The following is a 21865-nucleotide window of genomic DNA, read 5'->3' as shown; positions in this document are numbered from 1 at the left end:
AAAATTTGTTTTTGCTATGTACTAACTGTTGTACAGGCCTCTATGTAAAGCAATGTAGTGTATGTAATGGGTCCATACCCCCCTTTTCCTTTTTAAATCTGCATGAGCGCATTCTCTGAGCACCTTTTTGGCGGCCAAATCTTTCCAGAGCTCAGAATTAATTATGTATTTATATTGTTGTTTTGTAATACAATTTTCAAAGTCCCAGAGGGAATTCTCTTGTGTGTGTGCTGAATTTGACATCTAATTTTGGATTGAATATATGTTGGGCTATATAAAGGAAATAAGGAGAAGCTTATTAATTTGACCCCCCTCTTTATTAACTGTTTTTCGTTGCTTCTTCCGAGTGGATAACTGTTGTATGTATTGCTAGCCCTGACGAGGCACTGAAGCACTTTATGCTGGGCAATGGGCTGTTCCGGATCAAGGTTAGTGATTAGTACAGTGTTTATTTATTTATTTTAGAGTTTTGTATAGCGCGAACATGACCCGAAGGTATCAGAGCGCTTTACACTGTGAGCAGAGCAAACAATAACATGAGGTACCTGGATGTTAGATACAAAGAAGAAATAATATATATATAAATATATACCTATATATATATATTACCTACTGGCAGTCCCCAGTAGGTTGTTATAGTTAAGACCTAGTTTCCATAAGAAAAGCGTTTTTTGTTTTCTCAATATCTTTGGGGCCGGTTGAAGAAGCTTCGGAAATGTTTGAAAACTAGTGGCCCGCTATGGTCAGCTCCTGTCGTAAAAGTTTCGGGGTGATTCGACAAGCGGGGGCTGAAAAAAAAGGGGGTCCCAAAACGTGTTTTCCCTGTGTAATTTTCATAGGAAACTTTGGACACAGCTGCAGCCCCTAACTGGTGAACGGAATTACACCAAATTTGGCAAAAAGGTAGAGCTTGGTTCAGAAAGAGACCTTTTTTTAAATGGTGTAAATCCGTTCAGTAGTTCCTGAGAAACTTGAAAAAGAAAAAGTTTTGATATATAGGGACGCGGTGGAGTAGGTACCTGGTGGGCTAGTTGGGCCCCAGGGACCCTCAGGATTCAAGGGGACTTAATCCCCCAATGTAAAAAGCACCACGGGGTGCGTCTGCACACTTGTCACATCAGGCCCGTCCCCTTTCTGCACCACTGTGCAAGCGCGCCCTGTGGCACGTTATAAATTGGGGGATTAATTCCCCTTCAATCCTGAGGGTCCCTGGGAGCCAACAAGCCTACCAGGTATCTCAAGTAAGTGCAACAGGGCTGCATTGCAGGGAGGTGGTCCGAGGCCACACCCCTTTTTACCACTCTCTGCAACGCAGCTCTGTGGCGCTTATTGAAGGTACCTGGTGGGCTAGTTGGACCCCAGGGACTCTCAGGATTCAAGGGGACTTAATCCCCCACCTTAAAATGAGCCACATGGTGTGTTTGCACAGTGGTGAAGGCGGGGGGGGGACTTGATGTGACAAGTGTGCAAACGCGCTCCGTCGCACGTTTTAAGTTGGGGGATTAAGTCCCCTTGTATCCTGAGGGTCCCTGGGGGACAACTAGCCCACCAGGTACCTCTAGTACGCGCCACAGAGCTGCGTTACAGAGAGGTGTAAAAAGGGTCGTGGCCTTGGACCACCTCTTTGCAAAGCAGCTCTGTGGTGCTTACTGGTGGTACCTGGTAGGCTTGTTGGCTCCCACGGACCCTCAGGATTGAAGGCAAGGGAGGTCAGTCTTGCATCTCTCCATGGCAGTACATCATGGACTTTCCAATTAATCTTGTATCCTGAGTGTCTCCCTTATTCCTGTAGGATGTGGAATAGGATGAGCATTGTTGTCATAGGTTCCGTCACATAAGGCAGATATCGTCTGCATAGAGGGAAATCTTCTTCTCCTCGTCATCATTAATTTTGAAACACCGGATCCCTGAGTGTGTATGAATAGTACATGCCAATAATTCCACAGTAAGTGAAAAAAGGACGGGGGATAAGGGGCACCCCTGCCTGGCCCCACGGCCAATGGGAAATACCGAGGACAACTTGCCGTTCACTTTTACTGCTGCTATCAGGTTGTTATATAATAGCGCTACCAGTTCTGAAATTTCAGTCCAAATCTGAATTTGACTAATTTACCTTCCAGAAACAGTCAATGTACCACGTCAAACACTTTCTCTGCATCTAACAACAGAAAAACATGTGGGGCTACACAGTCTTTAACCTCCATCAGCCAGATTTGTGTTCTACTGAGATTCAGTCAGGTAGCTTGACCTGGCATGAACCCGGACTGGTCATTGTGTATGAGTGATGTGATAATCTTTGATAGCCATGTCGCTAGGATTGTGGCTAATATTTTAACTTTGGTATTTAGTAAAGAAATGGGACGATAGGAGTCGCAGCTTTCCTTGGGTTTGCAATCTTTATGTATCATTGTGATTGTGGCTCTCCAGGGGTCCAAGAGGAGGGTACTGTTTTTAAATGCATCTTGGTAAAGACTTAGTAGGTGGGGACCCAACAGATCTATACATAGTTTATAAAATTCTACAGGTATGTCATTAGGGCCGGGGTTTTCCCCGGCCATAGCTTGGCTACTGCTTCCTGCACTCCCATTAGTGTTAAGTCTTCTTCTAGCCCCTTTGCCTCCTCTTCCCCAAGGACTGGTGTCTGAATAGCAACCAGGTAGCGGTCTATATCTGAGGAGCTACTAAGTGGATGTGACTCATAAAATGCGCTGCAATAGTCTGTGCTGTGAATCGTTCTTGTGCTGTCAATAAGGCCTGCACACATCTAGCTTCTACTTCCTTTTTGCTGAGCCAGGCAAGGAGTTTCCTGGCTTTGTCCCCAACTTCATATATTTGGTAGACATTGCCAGTCTCTGCTTCCTGGAGTTGTCTTGTGCCAGATCGTGATATTCTAGTCTAACTGTTGGGTGAGCAAGGGGTCCACCCTGTCAATGGCCCGTCTCTATAGGTGAAGGATGTGGTCGTCTACTTGTTCTCATTTCTCAACACCCTTTTTCTTTTTTTGTGCTGCTAAATTCTGAGCTTTGTTGCGCAACACTGTTTTACATTCCTCCCTCAATATCGTCCAGGGCCGGACTGGCTACCGGGCAGTTTGGAATGCTGCCAAGCTGCTGCCTGATTTTACAGCAGTGGGGGCTGATTCCGTCCGTGGAGTCCTGCGTGTGTTTCGAAATACTGAAAGCAAAACGAATTTCGTTTAGCTCACGCAGGTCCCCATTAACGAAATCAGCCCCCAGCTCAGCAGCATTCCTAACTGCCCGGTAGCCAGTCCGGCCCTGATATCGTCGCAGAGGAGACTATGTCTTTATTTTCTAACAAGAAAAGTTCTGTATCGACCCGAATATCCCTTGGAAGCTCTCCATCTTGCAGATCCCAGGTAGTAAGTTGCCATCCCGTGCTTGGAACATTGGCCTGGGTTTCAAGTCACACCAGTAGCGAGGAATGATCCAAGAGGTCACTAGGTAGTCCGCTTGTCTTATCTTGCCCACCTCAGCAGATTGTACAAATACATTGCCCAGTCTGGAGTACGCTTTGTGGGCCCCTGAGAAGAATTAATATTGTCCATCATAAGGATGTTGACAGCAGCATATGTCAGTTAGTCCTAGTGTACTAGCAAAGCATGCCAACGGGGTAGTGCATGCAGGCCCCCCAATGAGTCTCCGATCCATCAAGTAGTGTGTGCATTACATCATTAAAATCCCCCCATTACATGAAGTGATCAGGGCATCTTCAAGAGATTGTCCACCACCTTGGACAAGGTAGAGGGCTGCTGTCAAGGTGGTGCGTATACACATATCAAAGTGAGATCATGTCTGCCCCACAGTCAGTAACCCCTACGTATCGACCCAGAGGGTCGGCCCATCTGCACTATACTTCAAATGAGGGAGACTTTTCACAATATTGCCACTCCCTAAGACCTGGTAGTATAGCCCTCATGAGCCAATGCTGTGTAGGTTCAGAAATCTACACTAAGTGCCTTGTAGGTGCGTCTCTTGAAGCATCACTATGTCAGAGTGCATGCAGTCAATATACTGTGACACTAGCCCAACACACTACGCACACTGTAGTAAACGACTTTCTCCCACTGCATGCTCAGTGAGATGTTCCCATGTTACATGGGGCGGTTTCCAAAAAACAAAAAGGAAATCTCAGTTTCCAATGGCATGTCCTATTGTAGAATCTGTACTGTGGAGGAACATCTACCTGGCAAATGCAGATTGCACAGTGCACCGTACTTGTTGGAATTATGCCCACCCCAATAAGAGCATTTGCACAGGAACATACTGTAACCTTAGAACATCATTGGGGCTACTACACAGCACATGCATCTATGTACACTATTGTTCGCCTGCCAATAAATTTATAGGATGTCTTGGTACAGAAATAGCAACTGCATCTAACACCTCAATGTCTGCATTGTGTCAGTACACCCATCCAACGCATTTTAAGGGGTCAGGACGATGTCCACCATCACAGGACTTGCAAAGTTGCTTCGCTGGCCAGTGGGGGAAATAGTAGCCAGTAACACACGTGGAGCGAAACGACCTCTCTAAGAGCTGTTCAAGTGCCGTTGCACAGTCACAAATTGTGGTGTGTGGTGCCCCACACATCATGGAGGACCAAGCTGGTCAATACATCCCATACAAAATGTTTTACCCTGCACCGAGTGCAGACAGCTTTTTCTTTCACTTTGAAACACTTTCTGCCATATCAAAGGACTTCACACGCTGGCTGAAGCATCTCACCATATAAATAGTTAAAAGGATGAAAGTATAAGGAGACCTGGTTGTAGTGCATTACATGTCAAGATGATACTTTTCGCAGCAATACTTTTTCTTAAAATTAAAACATTTTGTTTGCTTTACTTGCTATGCAATGAATATGTGAGTGGCTTTCATATTTAATCTACGATTTTAAAACATAATATTGAGGCTGACAGCTGAATGCTGTTGGATCTTATTATTTTTTATTTTTTATTTTTATTTATGATATTTATACACATACAACAAAACACAGGGAAAAACTTTGTATGAAAGCCGTCCTAGGCGTTACAGGGTAAGTGGTACATAGTAAGTATTTGGGGTGGCCCCCTTTTTGTTAAACTGGATGAGGGTTCTTCGGAGTAACCAATGAAAGGTGTGTCTTAACTCCAAATATTCACGACTCATGTCATCTACCAAAAATGGATCAAAGCTAAATTGACGAGGTTTTTATGAGACCCTGGATATCCATTTGCAGATATAGCCAGAGCCCTTTGTTTTGTTCTGTATTTTTGAAATCGTACAGTAAGTAATATTTGCATATTGCAATTCACCTATAGAACAAATGCTATAATATGTAGTAAGCAGAGAACAGGCTAATATTGCAAAGCCTCCAACACTCCTGCACCTGCCACATAAGATCAAGCCCAAGTCATTATCTTCCGCTGCAGAAACTTTAGTAGATCTATAAAAGCAGACAGCAGCCTCTGCTACCTGTGCTGTGCTGTCAAGTTTGAAACTGATGCGATCTGCTCTTTAAACCTACACCCGCCATGGTGACGTGACTGAAATGAAGATGCATTGTAGCCACCGAACATTCATTTGGGGTAACTTGTAAAAAACAAAAGATACCTGCAGGAAGGCTGGAGATCAAATTGTAACTGAGGAACAGGCTAAAGGAACTAATTGATGGGTCGACAGGGTGGAAATCTGATTTTATCGATGTCATAAAACAAACAATCCCATATAGTGCTGTGTGCAGTGTCAGCTGCTAATTCACTACACTTGACCATTATATACTCTCTTTCTCTTTCTATGAGTGCTGTATGTGCATTCACAGTTAAAAAATGAGTTCTAGCTCATATGCATAAAACCACTGAAATTCACCATTTACGATTATCAACACACACAACGCAACACATCCACACCAAACCTGGCACTCTCTTAGGGTAGTCAGCTATGGTTGAACATACTAAGTATTGTGTGCAGCTCCATGCTAGGGAAAAAAGTTAAGGAAGGATCAAAAAGATGCGTTTCTCCATTATAGCTCCCACAGGACATTTTGCTTGCGAAAACAGCCACATCCGCGGAACTGATGTATGCCAAACTTATTATGTGAGTAGACATTTACTCAGAAAACATGATTTTGTTGCTTTGTTGTAAATCCATTCAGCCTGTTCAGCAATATTAGCATTGCAAAAAAGTGCTAGTGGGCACAAAGGGTTAATGCTTTTGAGTATCTTGGCTGTTTTAGTGTGCAGACTGTCCGTGGGCAGGTTCATGCTGACTGAATGGCCACAGGAGAAAGTTTTCTCTTGCGGCTACTATTATAGGATGTGCATCTTACTCCCCTTCTCAAAAGAAAATATAACACAGGGGCAGGATGATCTCATCGTGGCTACCAGGTCATAGTGGATCCATAGATGATGGAACTAAATGGGGTCTCCAAAATGGAGAAAAAGAAAATGTTCTGTGTGCCTTAGTCCGTGGACTATTTTCCAAGGCTGTGGATTAGACTAAACCAAAATAGGATTGACAGTCCATGGCCTCAACAACTAGAATGCGGACTTGATACACCTAACATGGCACCCATAGTCCACAGCCTTTACAACTAGACCGCAGACGATGGGAGCCATCTTAGGTGCGTCAAGGCCATTGTCTATTGGTTCTAGTTTTGGTGTGTTGAGTCCACAGCCTCAGAAAATAGTTCATGGGCATTAGACACATTTTTGGGCCATTTAAAAGTAAAAAAAAGTCATTACTTTTTAAAAATATAATTGGCTCCCCAGGTGTGCAATGGCATCAGTTAAAATATTTATTTGGTCCATGCTATTGAACTCAACTTTTTTGTTTTGTGTGTTAGGGCAACCCCTGTGTATCATCTCTATCAAGACCTCAGATCTGACATGCTAAGCAATGATGGTTTTAAAGTCAATTCTGGGATTCTCCTTGGCTAAGAGTTCATGTAACCTTACACCGTATCAAAACATGACATTACCCTGGCAACAGGAAGCACAACCACTATTTTGTAAGTAACAAGAAACATGTGCAACTAACAGCTTCCAAATGGCACAATTTGGAGAGGAAGATTTTCCAGTAACATCCTTAACCACTATGCAGGAGAAGAAGCTTTTTAGTGTCTTAGATAGACTTCGTGTTGGGGGGGAGGTAGATAAAACAACAAAAATCCAATCAGTAGAAGCGGAGATATGTAATTTAAAGGTTGTAAGGTAAGTAAAGTGCCTAAAAACGCAAAGCTCCAACTGTGGTTATCAAGTCGCACCGAACCGGGAAATAGTCAAACATTCAGGCAGGATGAGCTAGAGTGTGGGCCAGTTACAGGGATCGGGTTAGTCCTGCTGAGATTTTTATTTTAATACCCTAATGAGGAGTGCTGACTCAAGCTGCTTCAGTTCCAATGTGGAGCAGCTAGGCCTGGGATGTGAAGGCCTGCGTTGGGGTGCATTGTGCTTCATTGGTTCCGATGAGGAGCTGAAAGGGCTGAGATGCGAGGTCTTGCGACGAGTTGAATCATGCTGCATCGGTTCCAATGAGGAGCTGAGAGGAATGTGATGTGAGATTCTGCGCCTAGTTGTATTGCGCTTTGTCAGTTTAAATGAGACTGCTGATCAGGGGCTGTGAGGTGATGTGATGCAAAGTCCTGCATCGTGCTGTGTTAAGTTGCATCGAGCTGCACTAATTCTGACAGAACCCCCAGTTGAGCCAGAGGAGTACAATATAATGTCAGCCTAGGGTCCAGGACCTGGGGGGCACCTCTTGTAGATCAGCCCTCATTGCACCAGAGGACAGTAGCAGGGCACAGGCAGGTTCAGTTGAGTCTGGGAGCTGGACAGATGCAGGACATAACTCTGGAGCTTGTTATGGCCCTGTGCTCACAACAGGAGGCCAGTTAGCTAGCCTTTGGAGTCATTCTGGTGCTTCTGGGTTTAAGGAGCAGATCCAGTCTTCCTTCCTCAGGCAGTGGGGAAGCAGGGCAGTCGTTCTTGCAGCAGAGCAGTCCTTTCAGCAGCAGTGCAGCAGAGCAGGTCTTCTTCTGAGTCTCCCGCAGGTCCAAAAGTGATCTGAAGAGTGGGACTGAGGGTCCTACTTTTACACCCGGTGATAGCTATGAAATGGGAGAAGCTTCTGGAGTCCCTGCCCTCCCCCACAGACATGTTGGAGTTTCCTGCTTTCCTTTCCTCCAGTCTGACTGCAATCATAATAGGCTAGTGTGAAGCTGAGGCTGTATCTTGGAAGTGCAATTGTGTCAGGTGACTGCTTCGCACCCTCAATAGTGATGGCTCATCCTGCCAACACCCAGACCCCTCTATTGTGATACTGTTTGGGTGTGTCAACCACCCTTGTAATGTGACCCAGGATACAGACTGCAAGCACTGAATAGTTAGGACAAGAAAATAACAACATCTTAAAAGTGGCACTTTCAGAATAGTGACTTAAAATCTAACTTTATCATTAACTCGACATCGCGACGTTGTCCAGGTATGAAATAGAATGTGTGTAATGTGTGTATTTGGCAAGGGCAATTTATTTTAAAATCTTGCGGTAGACAACATTTTTTTATTTCATTAGAATAGGGACGGAGAAGGCCCAGCTGCAGCCCTGGTTGATGTTAGCAGGCGCGTGTAATTGGTGTAGTGATCCGCCGCCTGAGCCCGGTTACAGCCCTGGTTGATGTTAGCAGGCGCGTGTAATGTCGTTGAATGAGAGAGTTATCAGCTGCGGGTAAATCCGTTTAATGAGAGAGTTGAGGGACAGCGAGTAGGAGAGGCTGCAGTAATTGTCCCCGCAGACACGCTCATTTGCGCGTTCCCCCGCTTGAGACCCAGATGCAGGCCTGTTTGATGTTAGCAGGCGCGTGTTCCCCTGCTTGAGGCCCAGCTGCAGCCCTGGTTGATGTTATCAGGTGCGTGTAATTAGTGTACTGATCCGCCGCCTGAGCCCGGCTAGAGCCCTGGTTGATGGTAGCAGGCACGTGTAATTTCGTTGAATGAGAGAGTTCAGTAACAGCGCTCAGGAGAGGCTGCAGTAACGTTACTTCCCAGGCCTCCAGGTGAACGCGTTTCTCACGCCCCCAGCACACGGCCACAGCAGACGATCTTCTGATTAATTTACGACCCACATGGCACGAAGGGCAGAACGTAGCACACGCCCCCAGCGTTTCTCACGCCCCAAGCGTGCCCCTTGATGCGGCGCAATTGCGGTCACATGGCATGAAGGCCGGACACACGCCCCCAGCGTTTCTCACGCCCCCAGTGTGTCACGCCCCCAGCGTGCCCCTTGATGCTGTGCAGCAACGTAATTGGCGCTTGTATGTACGACTCACATGGCATGAAGGGCGGACACACGCCCCCAGCGTTTGTCACGCCCCCAGCACACACCCACAGCCCACGATGTGATGGCCGACCACACGCCCCCAGCGTTAGTCACGTCCCCAGCCCACGCCCACAGCACAACGCAGACACGCCCACGAGGGACTACTTTGCTGGCACGGTTCTTTTACCTTTTAAATGTATAGAGGAGTTGGCCTAACGGCTAAGGCGCTCGGCCTCGGACCTGGGGATCTGGGTTCGAGTCTTGGTAACGACGCCAAACATCCTGTGATTCTGGGCAAATCACTTAATCTCCCCGTGCCTAATAAAAATGAATGTGTGTCCTCATGTAACGTAACTGGTGCTATGTAAAGCGCTCTGATACCTGATTCAGTTTGGGTCAAGTTCGCGCTATATAAAACTCTACAAAAAAAAATATATATATATGGTGGCCGTCTGCATAGCCTATGTCCTTCTGCTGCAACTGCCCTTTCCAACGCTGTATTGGGTGTTGTGATTGGTGCTGTGGTTACTGAGATTACCCGCCTCAAAGGTTTGGGCTCTCTTTTTATAATATTAGTATGGAAGAAGGTTTTACATTGCAGTTCATTAGAGTGTAAACATACCATTTCTACCTGTTTCCAATCAATAACTATCACTTATAAAGTGTAATAAGGTAACCCAATGCTATCTGAAAGGGAGAGGTAGGCCTCAAACATCGAAAAGTGAATTTGTTTTTATTTTACTACTAGGAAATATAAAACTTAAACGTACATGTCCAACTTTGGAAATACACTGCACCCTGCACTGCACCACACTCTGTGGGCTGTTTAGGTCCTACCCTAGAGGTGACATATATGTATTAAAAAGAGAGGTTTCTGCCTGGCAAAAGGCTGTTTTTGTCAGATCAAAATGGCAGGTTAAAACCACACGGCTGTAATGACAGGCATGAGACATGTTTTAAAAGTCTGCTGAAATGGGTTGCACAATAAATGCTGCAAACCCATTAGTAACATTTAATTCACAGGCCCTAGGTACATGTATTACCACTTTACTGGGGACTTACAAGTAAATTAAATAGGCAATTGGGTGTAAGCCAATCTTTCAATGTCTAAGGAGGAGAGCACAAGCACTTTAGCACTGGTTAGCAGTGGTAAAGTTCACAGAGTCCTAACTGTTAACACAAATGGGTTCAGTAAAAAGGAGGGGTGAAGGGAGAAAGTTTGGGGGACAACCACCCAAGATTGTCAAGTCTAACAACAAGGAACAGCATTAAGGAAGGGTGTACAAATGTGTAAGTAGATGGCAGGTTTACAATATATATTTGTGAGCGCTGTGATTAGTGCAAGTGAGCCTGGTCCACTCAATTTGATAGAGGCCGCTTTCCTGAGAAAGAAATCAAAACAAAGGAGCTAAACAGACCTTTTTCCAGACCCACTTGACTGAAATGTCCTCTCAGTATCTTCCTGCCATTGTTTCTCCAACAAACTAATCTAACCACGTATGCAGTTATGTATGCATTGCTGTATTTATATATGTATCAATGTATTTATGCAGGTAGCAAACCTAGCAGAAGGAAAGCAGTGCACCATAAGTTATGTTTCTTTAAGGCTTCAGGTTAGAATCCTGGCTGATCTACTCTGCTTCTGGTCCTCTGAAGACCCAGAAGTGCATTTAAGTTAAGGGAGTTATAAAACATGCCTGATATAGATGATGGATAATACTTTCACTGGTAGGATGAGTCTTCTAACGTCAAGCTTCATTGAGTTGCACGAATTATAAGGCTTGCCCTATATACATTCTCACACACCTCTTTAAGCATCTATGTACTAGAAGAGGACTCAACAGGTAGGCTGATTCATCAGATTTGAATGAGTGCCATTAACATGGGACGTTTGTAAGCGAGTGCATTGATCTGAGTTGACTGAAATGCACGCCTCACGTAGAGGTTAGTAGAATGCTAATTAGCTAAACCTTTGGCGGTTGGATGAGTGCCATTGAGTTGGACAGGAAAAAGCAATTAGAAGCTCCTAGTGGTTGGATGCTGCTTCAGAATTCAATGAATGTCAGAGTTGGGATGAGTAGCAAGGTGTACAAAATTCATTTTTATTTATTTAATTATAGTCCTATCCCTAAGCCCCAAAACCCCTTACTACCCCTATACACTGCCAATCCCTGAATCCTAAAAACACCTTACTTAGCGCCCGATTAGGATCGCGGTAAATCCGCATCCTCCGGGCCGGCGGAAGCCACCGCCGGCACGGAGGATGCGGATTCACCGCTGCGGACACAGAAAAGACCCCCCGCCAGATTAGGATGGCTGGGGGGTCATGTTTCCGTCTGCCGCTTTTCCGCCGCGGTCGCCTTTCGACCGCGGCGGAAAAGCTCTAATATGGTGGTGGTGTCTATCAGACACCACCAGCCATGTTAGGATCCCGGCGGAGATATGCTTTTCCACGGCGGGTTTTCCGCCGTAGAAAAGCATGTGGACATTGGTGTTTGGGGGCCCGTTGCGGGACCCCAGGGGTGTTGGGGGGTGTGGGGTGCACATGGGGGGTACCTATGGTACCCTGCAACATTTACATGCACAAAGCGGCAGGCACCGCGCGGTGCCTGCCGCTTTGTGCATGTAAATGTAAAACATGCAGTTTTAACATTGCGGCGGGTGCTGCTTCAAGCAGCACCCGCCGCAATGTTAAACATACAGGATGTGACCGCCAGGGTGGCGGTCACATCCTAATTTGCACGGAGGGACCGCCGCTGCCCCTGCGGACGGTCCGCCATCCTAATCGGCCCTTAAGTCTCTACATTTCCACCCCATAGCCTAACAGCTCCTTACTACCCCTTTACACTACTCATGCCTAACCCCTAAAACACCTTAAATCTCCTATCGAATACCAATCCCTTAGCCCTAAAAACACATTACTAACATTATAAACAACCCACCACTGAACCCTAAAATTAACTCACTACTGATATACACTGCTCACCCTTGAACACTAAAAAAAAATTATTACCACATACACTACCAATTGCTGAACCCAAAAAATCCTTACTACCCCTGTATACTGCCAAAACCCTGAACTCTAAAAATCCTTACTTCCCCTCCGCACTATCCATTACTGTTCTCCAAATTTCCCTGACCATCCACAAAACTCAAACATTAATTTTAAATGATTAAATATGCTTATATGTGTATATATTATACTTATTATACATAAAGAATATTAGCGATAAACTGAATCTATACTTTTCATTACCTACTATTACAATTTTTAATAAATAAATATATAACTTAACGAATAACTAAATTACATTGTCAATATATTCTGTTTAATTTTAAAACCATTATATATACATTACATTACTTAAGTCAATTAATTATAAATACATGAAAGAAAAACCTAATAATTAAAAAAAATTCAACTTTTATCACCATTACATGTTTAAATATTTATGTATATATTTATCCAAATATATTTATCTCTCTCTCTCTCTCTTTATATATATATATATTTTGTATTTATATATATATATATATATATATATATATATATATATGTAGATATATATATATATATATATATATACATATCTACAAAAATATATACATACATCATTTGTAAACCACATAAATATATACACACACACTCACATATATTTAAACATGTACACACATATTTAAACATATCCACATATAATGACTTTTGACAATCAAAAAATACTTACCTGTGTAGTAACACACTGCGACGTAAGGTATTGAAAACCCTAACTACGATGTAAAGACCCGGATGTACTTACCTGCAACGTGAAGCCCTACAGATCAAATCTGGGATATAATGGTGGCATACCACTCAGCTTGGGAAAGAAATGGGTTCCTCACTGAGACAAGCTGTTGTTAACATTTTTGTTGGTTGGGATAGCATGAATTATTAACAACAATATTTAACAGGCCTCCCATATAATTGGATATAAAAAGAACTATAAATATTGGTGAGAGCAACGACTACTATGTGGGACCTGCATTACTCAAACACACGCGCCATCTCCAGATTCTAGCAATTAACTTATTTTTCATAAGCCGTGACTAGCTGCAAGTCTCCAGAGACATTTTGACATCCATTTTCGATTCAAAATCAGGTCTTTGACCTTATTACAAGGATAGATTTTAGTTTCTTAGAGAAATTTACCAATGTGCACATTGCAAATAACATTTTGCGCAAATAGTAATTTTACTTTCACTTCCTCTTTCTGAATAGTGTTAAAACCTATACCGCCATTGATACTGATTGATTTTTCCAATCATGAGTAAACGCCAGGCCTATGTGTAATCTCTGAATCACTTTAACCCTACACACCCAGATTAATATTCTGCTCAGCTAAAAGGTTGCCCTCTATTTCACTCAATAGTTTAGTCCCTGATGAATGAATATTGGTTGTCTAATGTCTCAGCAGGAGTAAATTACACGAGATCTGACATGAATAATAATAGGATTGAAGATGGACAGACGAGTGAACTAACCCCTGTGAAAGTATTTGATTCTTTTCTGGTACTCTTTGCTTTCACATTAAAACCACTATTTAATTGTCTTGTAGACCAGCTACGTTTTCAACATTTCCTCAAAAATCAAAATAGAGCAAGATATTATCAGACAAGGTACTAGTCCATTGGATGTTGGGGGAGGTGCAAGAGGGAAAGAGATAGCTGAAGAGAGGGGTTTGAATGTAATATATAGGTTACATATTCATTGAAACAAAGCTCCATGGTCGCTTTCTTAACTGACTGAGATGGTGGGCACAGGTATTCTGTGAACTAGAGGTAGGTGTTTTCTGAGAAAAACAGCAGGCATTTATCTGTTTCATGTTTTTAGATCATGAAAGGGCCAGTTGCGGGCACTGAACTGCAATCTTGCTCAAAATACCAAGTGCTATTTTTGAGCTTGTCTATTTTGCATCTATTTACTTAAAGAATAGCTTAGGATCAGTGTAGACAGCTTATCCTTCTTTGTCATGTTATGTTATTTCTATTTGTAACATGTTCATCTCACCCATAGGGTTATAATGGTGGTTGTAAACTAAGCAAGTTAGGACAGCTACGTTTAAATGTTCTTCATAAATTCTGACAGAGATCCTGCAGAACAAATAGGGAGGGGAACTTTTTTTCCAACCACTGGGTGTCAGGGATGGAAAGGAATGGCAGATAGGGAAAGAGTGACAGATGCGAGATTGGTGAATGAGCATGTGAGATGTGCAGTGAATATGCCTGGAAGGAACATGGAAGTGTATGTGACTATTATTGTAGGAATTATTATTATTACAGCATTTATTGAGTGCATGGCTACTCGAATCGGATTCCCAGCGCTAGCCATCCCTGCTGGAAACCTGACCAATTAAGCAAACAAGTAGGTTTTCTGATGCTTTCTAAAACTTAATAGTTTGCCATTAAGTCTCAGGCTAATGGACAGAGAGTTACATAGTTTTGGGGCAGGTATAACAAAGAACGTCCGCCGCCTCTGGCCCTCTTAATTCTTGGAACTGTGAGAAGGCCTAACTTAGTTGACCTGAGATCTCTGTTGGCCTTGTGAGGGTTGATAAAGTGATGAAGAATCTGTGGGCCTGCTTTATGTTTGCCACGATAAGCAATGCATAATACCTTGAATTCATTATTTTGTTTATTGGCAGCCAATACAGAGTTTGCAAACGCTGGGCAAGCTGACTCGAACCTGTGGACACCTAACAACATTCATGCCGCTGCATTCTATATGACCTGCAGCTTGTTAATCACTGAAAGTGGACTGCCTAAAAACATAGAACTGCCAGAATCTAGGTACAATAGTATGAGTCCCTCTACCACTATTATTAGTACCTCCATGGCGAGCTATTTGATCATTTTCCTCAATGATCTGAGAAAGCCGAAGCATGTCACTGCAACTTTTTTCACTTCTAGTGCCATAGTAAGATGGCTGTCCAAAGTGACACATTCAGACTTTTGACTTCTGGTTTAGGGGATGGACGATTTCCTAAGGATGGAGGCCAGGTAAGTTAGTCCCATAAAGATAGGTTATTTCCAACTACCAAGACATTTGTTTTCTCCCCATTTAGGACTGGCCAAGGTTGTGAAGTGATTTCTAGGTATACATAAGACTCTTGTGGAAGAATACTTATGGACAGGCAGCCAATCAAGGTTACGTAAGTGGGCAGTGATGGTAGTACGAGGAGGCAGGTTGAGTGCAAGCCTGGGAACTGTGTTCTGGACCAATTAAATAAGACTCTTCATAAGGCATGTCAAATTGCCAACATACATGATATTTCGGTAGTCTGTTCAACTGATAATGAGTGCTTGGGTCATCATTTTCTGCGCGTTTATGAGCAGCCATTCATAACATTTCTGAGCATTTTGAGAGTGTTAAAGCAATATGCAGACACAGCAGTGACTTCGTTCACCATAGGAAGTTTATTATCAACACTGATGCCCAGGTTTCTGGCAGCTAGTAAGGGCTGAGGTGGACAAGGTTGAGTCGCCCATCAGGTGATACTCCAGACAGAGGCATCTCTATCAAATAAAACAAGCTCAGTATTTCTCCCCATTTAGCTGTAGGCAATTACAGCTCATCCAGTCAAAAACCACAGGCACATAGACCGTGAAATTAGTCTGGGTAATTGATGTGTCTTCGAGAGTGTAAGAGGTAATATTAAAACTGAAAGACATAACAATAAATTCCAGCAGTGTCATATAAACATTAACAATATTGGCCTCAGGGAAGATACCTGGGGCACCCGGAGCCATCAGTTTGCAACGATGGGAGACATACCAGTTGGGTCGGTGAGAGAAGAAAGAACTAAACTGTTGAAGTGCCCAATGGCAGATACCTGCATTGAAAAGGCACTTGAGTAGAATGGCATGTGATACCATGTCAAACACTGCCAAAAGATATAAAGTATAAGAGCAGCAGTAGCACCCTTATCGATGATAAGTCAAATGCCACCATGGCAGCAATAAGAGCTGTTTGTGTGCTATGATTCTCTCTAAAGCCAGCTGAACTAGCTGATGAATTGCTGGTTGACTAGTTTTTCCATGACTATGGCTGGGTAAGGAGGACTGGTCTGTAGTTGCACAAGGTTACAGTGTCAGTAAAGGGGTTTTTAAACAACGGCAAGATCATGGAATGTTTCCATTTAAAGTGGTAAGTGGCATCGATAGTGAGAGGTTAAAAAGGGTCGTGATGGTGGGGCCAATGGGTTCATGACCGAGAGAAAAGATGTAGTGTGGACAAAGGACAACAACGAAGCCAGAATTCAATTGAATGCGTGGTCCTCTTGACCTTCTCCATTGCAAGTTGAATCATGATGGGCATTACTGCCCCCATAAAATATAGAGAAGAGCATACTAGTGAAGTCGAAAGAGTCCAAAACAGAATGTAGGGAGACATCAAAATAAATCTGCTTGATCTTATCAAAGAAGTAACTAGAAAGATCGGAGCAGAGGTCCTGGGATGCAGGGATGGAACAGAAGAGGCAGAGTGAGTGGTAGGTTCCTTTACAATTGTGAAAATTCCTTAGTTCAATTGACCCTTTCCTGGATCTGGGAAGTCAGGGAGAGGCGTTTGGCTTGTCTCATTGTTAGTGGTAATTACGGAACTCAGACTTGAAGGTGCATTGATTGTGAGCTATACCAGCACTGCTTACATTTTTTTACAATGGGATTTATGCTGCCTTTAGTCCTCTGTATACAAGTTAGTGTAGGAGGGTTAGCATGTGGGGTACACTAGGATGTGGTGTGTGTTCAGTGGCATAGCTAGGCACTTTGCGACCAGTGGCAATTTCTGCTTTTGCGAGCCCCGCGGCCGCACTGATGAGCGGGGGGCGGAGGTTGCTGACTATATTTCCTGTGTTTGCTATCTCTGTGGCAAACCCATGTCAGAGCCGGGGGAAAAATGCCGCCTCCCAAAACTTATGCCGCCCGGACCACCCCCCCCCCCCTTGCAACACCACTGTGTTCTGTTAATGGGGCAAGGGTTTTAGCTATATTTCAAAGTCATGTGTTGAAGCCAGTGATGATACTAAATAGTTTGATGGAAGAAATTGGAGGTAATTTGGTGTGTGTGTGTTGCAAATAGGGCTGACTGGCATTTGAGGGCTCCCTCCGTTGACCCAGCTCTCGTTGCTGAAAGGATGACAGCGAAGAGGAAATAGTTGATGTGTAGCTATGCACCAGAGTAGGATAGGACCTGGACTCCACTGCTGCTCCACTCTGGGGAGGCAACCCTGGACACCCCTAATACTCTGCCACCAGACACCAGTGCTGAGACATCACAGCAACACGTGATGTGGGGACTAGCAGACCCCGTTTCTAATCTCATCTCTACGCCTGACGGACATGCAGCGCATTGAGGCACAACTCCCACTTCAGACCCAGTTTTGGTGTTTGAAGTCACACCCTCCAGTTTGTTACATCCATCCTGGTGGTCACCGACCCCAAGCTTGTCATGTTACAGAGCAAACGGCAAGATGCTTTCAAAATTGGCCATATTTGCAACCTACACTCTTCCAACTATATGTGGGTCTACAGAACCTATTTGCTAATATGTGAAAACTGCTGTGAAAAACATTATTAGGCCCTTATTTGTGCAACAAAAAATGCGGTTAGAATTCATCCCACTCCCGCGAATCCCTGTGAAGGTTGTCGGGCATGCTCACTCTGCTTGTTCTGCACAAGTCAGGGAAGGTGACAAGCCCCATCAATTATAAAGGTCACAATATCACACACGCATTATCAATAATACCTTCACAATGGAAGCAAAAGATAAATAGAATGGCACAGTGTAAGAGAAAGGGGAGAACAGGCAGAGTGGACGAGAGAAGTACCAGAGGAAAAAGAAATAGAGAAGAGCAAAGTAGGATGGAGAGGTGCACAAAGAGGAATTAAACAAAATAAGATCTCAGGGAAGAGGAAAATAAAGAAAAGACACTGAGCGGGATGCAAGCGAACAGATTAAAAGAAGGAAAGTGAGAAAGACAGGTAAAGAAATTTGAAGAGTTAAAAATAAAATTAGCTTACTAGTTGAAAAAAACGAGAAAGTAAGATAAAATAAGATAAGACTGAAATACGGTGAGCTGAAGGGAACAAAGGCTGGCAAACGATGACAAAGAATAGGACCGCGATGGAGGGGATAAGAGACATAGAAGTTATAAAAATAAGAAAAACAAAGAGATTAATGTGCAGATGGGGGCGCACGTGAGGTGTGAATATCAATGTTCTGTTGTCCAGTGTATTATATTCAGTTATGGACAGCATGTTTACACTTTAGGATATGCTATCTGTTCCTAGCAGTATCAGTGACACCAAATCTATCTGGCATTGATTGTGAAAACAAATTAAAGCCTTATTCTCTTCGAAGCACATCTCAGTTTTTTTACATCTTCGCTGCATCTGTAGATACAATTAACTTTTATTACTGCCTTAGGAAACTGTTCTCGAGTTTAATTTACTATCAACAATTCCCAGCTCTTTCTTGGAATCTACTGATTACATTTACATTCCTTGCACGCTATGGATAGGTTACATTATTCAAGGTGAATAATTTAGCATTTAGTTATATGAAGTTCGTGGAATTAAAGGTTACACATAACCAAGGCCATTAGTTTGGAGTCATACATTTGTGCTTTAAAGTGCAGACAAAAACGTACTGAAAATCTTTTGGCCCTATTTTTTAGTGTTTTTGTCTATAATGTGAATGCCTAATTTTAGTAGTTGGGGGGCCGATTGAGAAGGTGGGGAGCGAGGTGTTCGAAGCCTGCTCTGCATTACGGGCATTCAACACAAAAATTAGATTTTACAGGCAATCATAAGACCAATAGGTCTAGCTTTAATGTTCTACGTAAATTAGTTTATATGTATTGCATGCACAGTGCGTTTTATCACATTAAAGCCTAAGGTGCTAGCATTGCCAACACTGGTGAACAAGTTGCTTTCTGCATAGAATGAACATAGAAGATAAACAATTGGAAGGGACAGATAGTGTGATGATCAAGCATAGTTTTCAGATGTAAACTTGTGCCTCATATACAGCCTTATTCATCAACGGGCCGTTTTGCGAGCCCCTAATAGCGATTCATAGCGAATCGCTATTAAGGACTCGCAAAACGGTATTCATGTAGGAATTGCTAAATAAATAGCGATTCCTACACATTCCTTATTTGCGAGTAGCAAATTGCTAATCGCAAATAAGGAATAACTCCCCATTCATTCCTATGGGCCAAAGGCCAATAGGAATGAATGGGGAGTATTCCTTATTTGCGATTAGCAATTAGCTAATCGCAAATAAGATAGCGATTTAAAGGGTGCCAGGGGTGTCCAAAGGACACCCTGTAGCACCCCTTAAATGCAAATTGAAACAGGTGTTGCGCACACACATGTCCAAAGGACATGTGTGTGTGCAACATGCAACTTAGAAAAATGCTTTTAAAAGCATTTTTCTAAGTTTTTGCTATTTACCGAGAGGTCTGACCTCTCGGTAAATAGCGCCCAAAATTGCATTTTCGCAATTTTAAAATGCTTCATGAATTGCATTTAAGGAATCTCAAATAGAGATTCCTTAAATTCAATTCTTCGCAAATGTGCGAATTCTTAAATAGCGAATTTTGCATTTGGGATGATGAATCCCAAATGCAAAAATTGCACTCGCAAAAGGCAAAATTCTGAGAAGCTTGCCCTTTGCGAGTGCAATTCAGCTTGATGAATCAGGCGGATAAGGTGTAAAAATACACCAACTAGCCAATAGCATGAGGTGAGAAAGTAAGACTCCTATGGGTGAAGCCAAAGTCCATTCTGTGTATATTCTGAAGAAATGGTATCAGCAAGCAGCTGCACTGTCAAGCTAGACCTAAACATGTAAAGCAATTAATTTTACCATAACATACCAGTCGGGTCGGTACCATAATAACATGGTCAAGTTTGTCTTGTGCTTTCGTCACAGTAGCATGCATGCTTCCTCCATGTACATTTTCTACTACCATTTATACGTAAGTACTTGCAGGTGGGATTCCCATGATGACTTATCTTAGTGCTGCACCTTGGAACATTTGACTAACTGGTCATTCATTGGCTGAGATAAATGAATAACGCACTATGTAAAATCTTCTCCATCATGTGTGTTGAGGTCATTCAAGGTGAGGATACCTACCTAAGTTGGTAAACACACATATCCTTGCGAGTTTGTTGATCACAAACTTTGAACAGCCATATCTCTACCTTGAATATAGCATGAGTGGCACTCCTATTAGTGATCAAAGTAAATCCCTACCCAGGGTGGGAATGGTAAGAGATGATCCTAAAAACTGGTATGGTTGTAGGGAAAGAAGATTCTCCGTAAGGAAAAATATTTTCCCTGTGAAGAAGCAAACAAAATGATAGGACGTGTGAACACACACTGGCGACATTTATGGAAGTAACTTTTAAATTCATAGCTTCTATAACTGTTGCCAGAATCTACTGCCGGCATGGCTTCCCAGGGATAGTTCTAGAAATCTCTGTGATGACGAAAAATGTTTTAAGTTCACTTCAAATGTAGTTGTAAGCTGTTTTAAAAAGTCTAACTTTCTAGGTCTGCTTACTGTTAATTTTAGTTATGTGGAAGGCCTCAAAAAAGTAACATAAGACCTAGAGAGAGGCAGGGGCCTACGGCCAGCCCCATTCAGCCATTGGCTTCCATTTTTATTTCATGAATGATTACATTGTCCCAGATGTGTTCCCATTAGGTTTCGTGATGGGGCTTTGAGTAGTACTTTTGTTAGACTCGAGCCATTGTGTACTTTTCGGTGTATTTTAATTGCGAGTTTATCATATTTTCTGTTTAGGAAATGCTGGCAGTTTGAATGCATTTTGTTGGCAAATACACAGCTCTGTAGACATTACACATTCATTTGTTATACATTGTTCTCAGGGTCGTTGTCGTACTTACAGCTTCTTTGTTCTCAAAGTAAAGATTTCTTAAAGATGCAAAGAAAATACTAGCTCTTTGCCAAAGTACTGCCCAATATACTGCAGTGCCCGCATTTGAAGCCTGACACATTTAGAACACAATCTTCTCCTTCTGACTCTTCTTAACAAGCCTCTTTGAGGGTAGACCTCAACTACAAGGTGCATACGCCCGCTTTCCTATTGCTACATTTTCCAATGTTTCACTTTACATGGTCAATGGGACAATGACCAAAACTATTTTTATAAAGTGAGAAGAAGGATTTGTGATATTGCTTCGTCTAATGTGGTCTTCTGATAATAAACCCTGTGGTTTTCTGTTGCAAATTTTGCAAACAGGGCCTAGGCTCTGAGGAAAAATGCACACTTTATACCAGAATGACATCCTTGTAAAACTGCATGCTTTTATGAACTAACCTCGACTGCCACAGCTGCAAGCATTAAGACGTCATTACTTAAATGAAATAAGTTATTATGGTTGAGCAGCTGTGCCATGTTCTTGGAAAAGATGACTGGAGACAGTACAACTACACTGTAATACTTTTTCATAGTGAGATTACAGGTTTCCAAGTATTACA

General features: G+C 42.9%; 1 protein-coding gene across 3 annotated transcripts in view; it reads right to left on the bottom strand.

Annotated features, from left to right (window-relative positions):
• The window catches only part of GRIA3 (glutamate ionotropic receptor AMPA type subunit 3), a 1208798-nt gene that overhangs the window by 328648 nt on the left and 858285 nt on the right, over positions 1-21865 (bottom strand). The window lies entirely within an intron of this gene.

This window comes from Lissotriton helveticus, chromosome 4_1, assembly GCF_964261635.1.
Source record: "Lissotriton helveticus chromosome 4_1, aLisHel1.1, whole genome shotgun sequence".
In the NCBI taxonomy this organism is placed as follows: Eukaryota; Metazoa; Chordata; class Amphibia; order Caudata; family Salamandridae; genus Lissotriton; species Lissotriton helveticus.
This window is presented reverse-complemented; position numbering and strand designations above follow the sequence as displayed.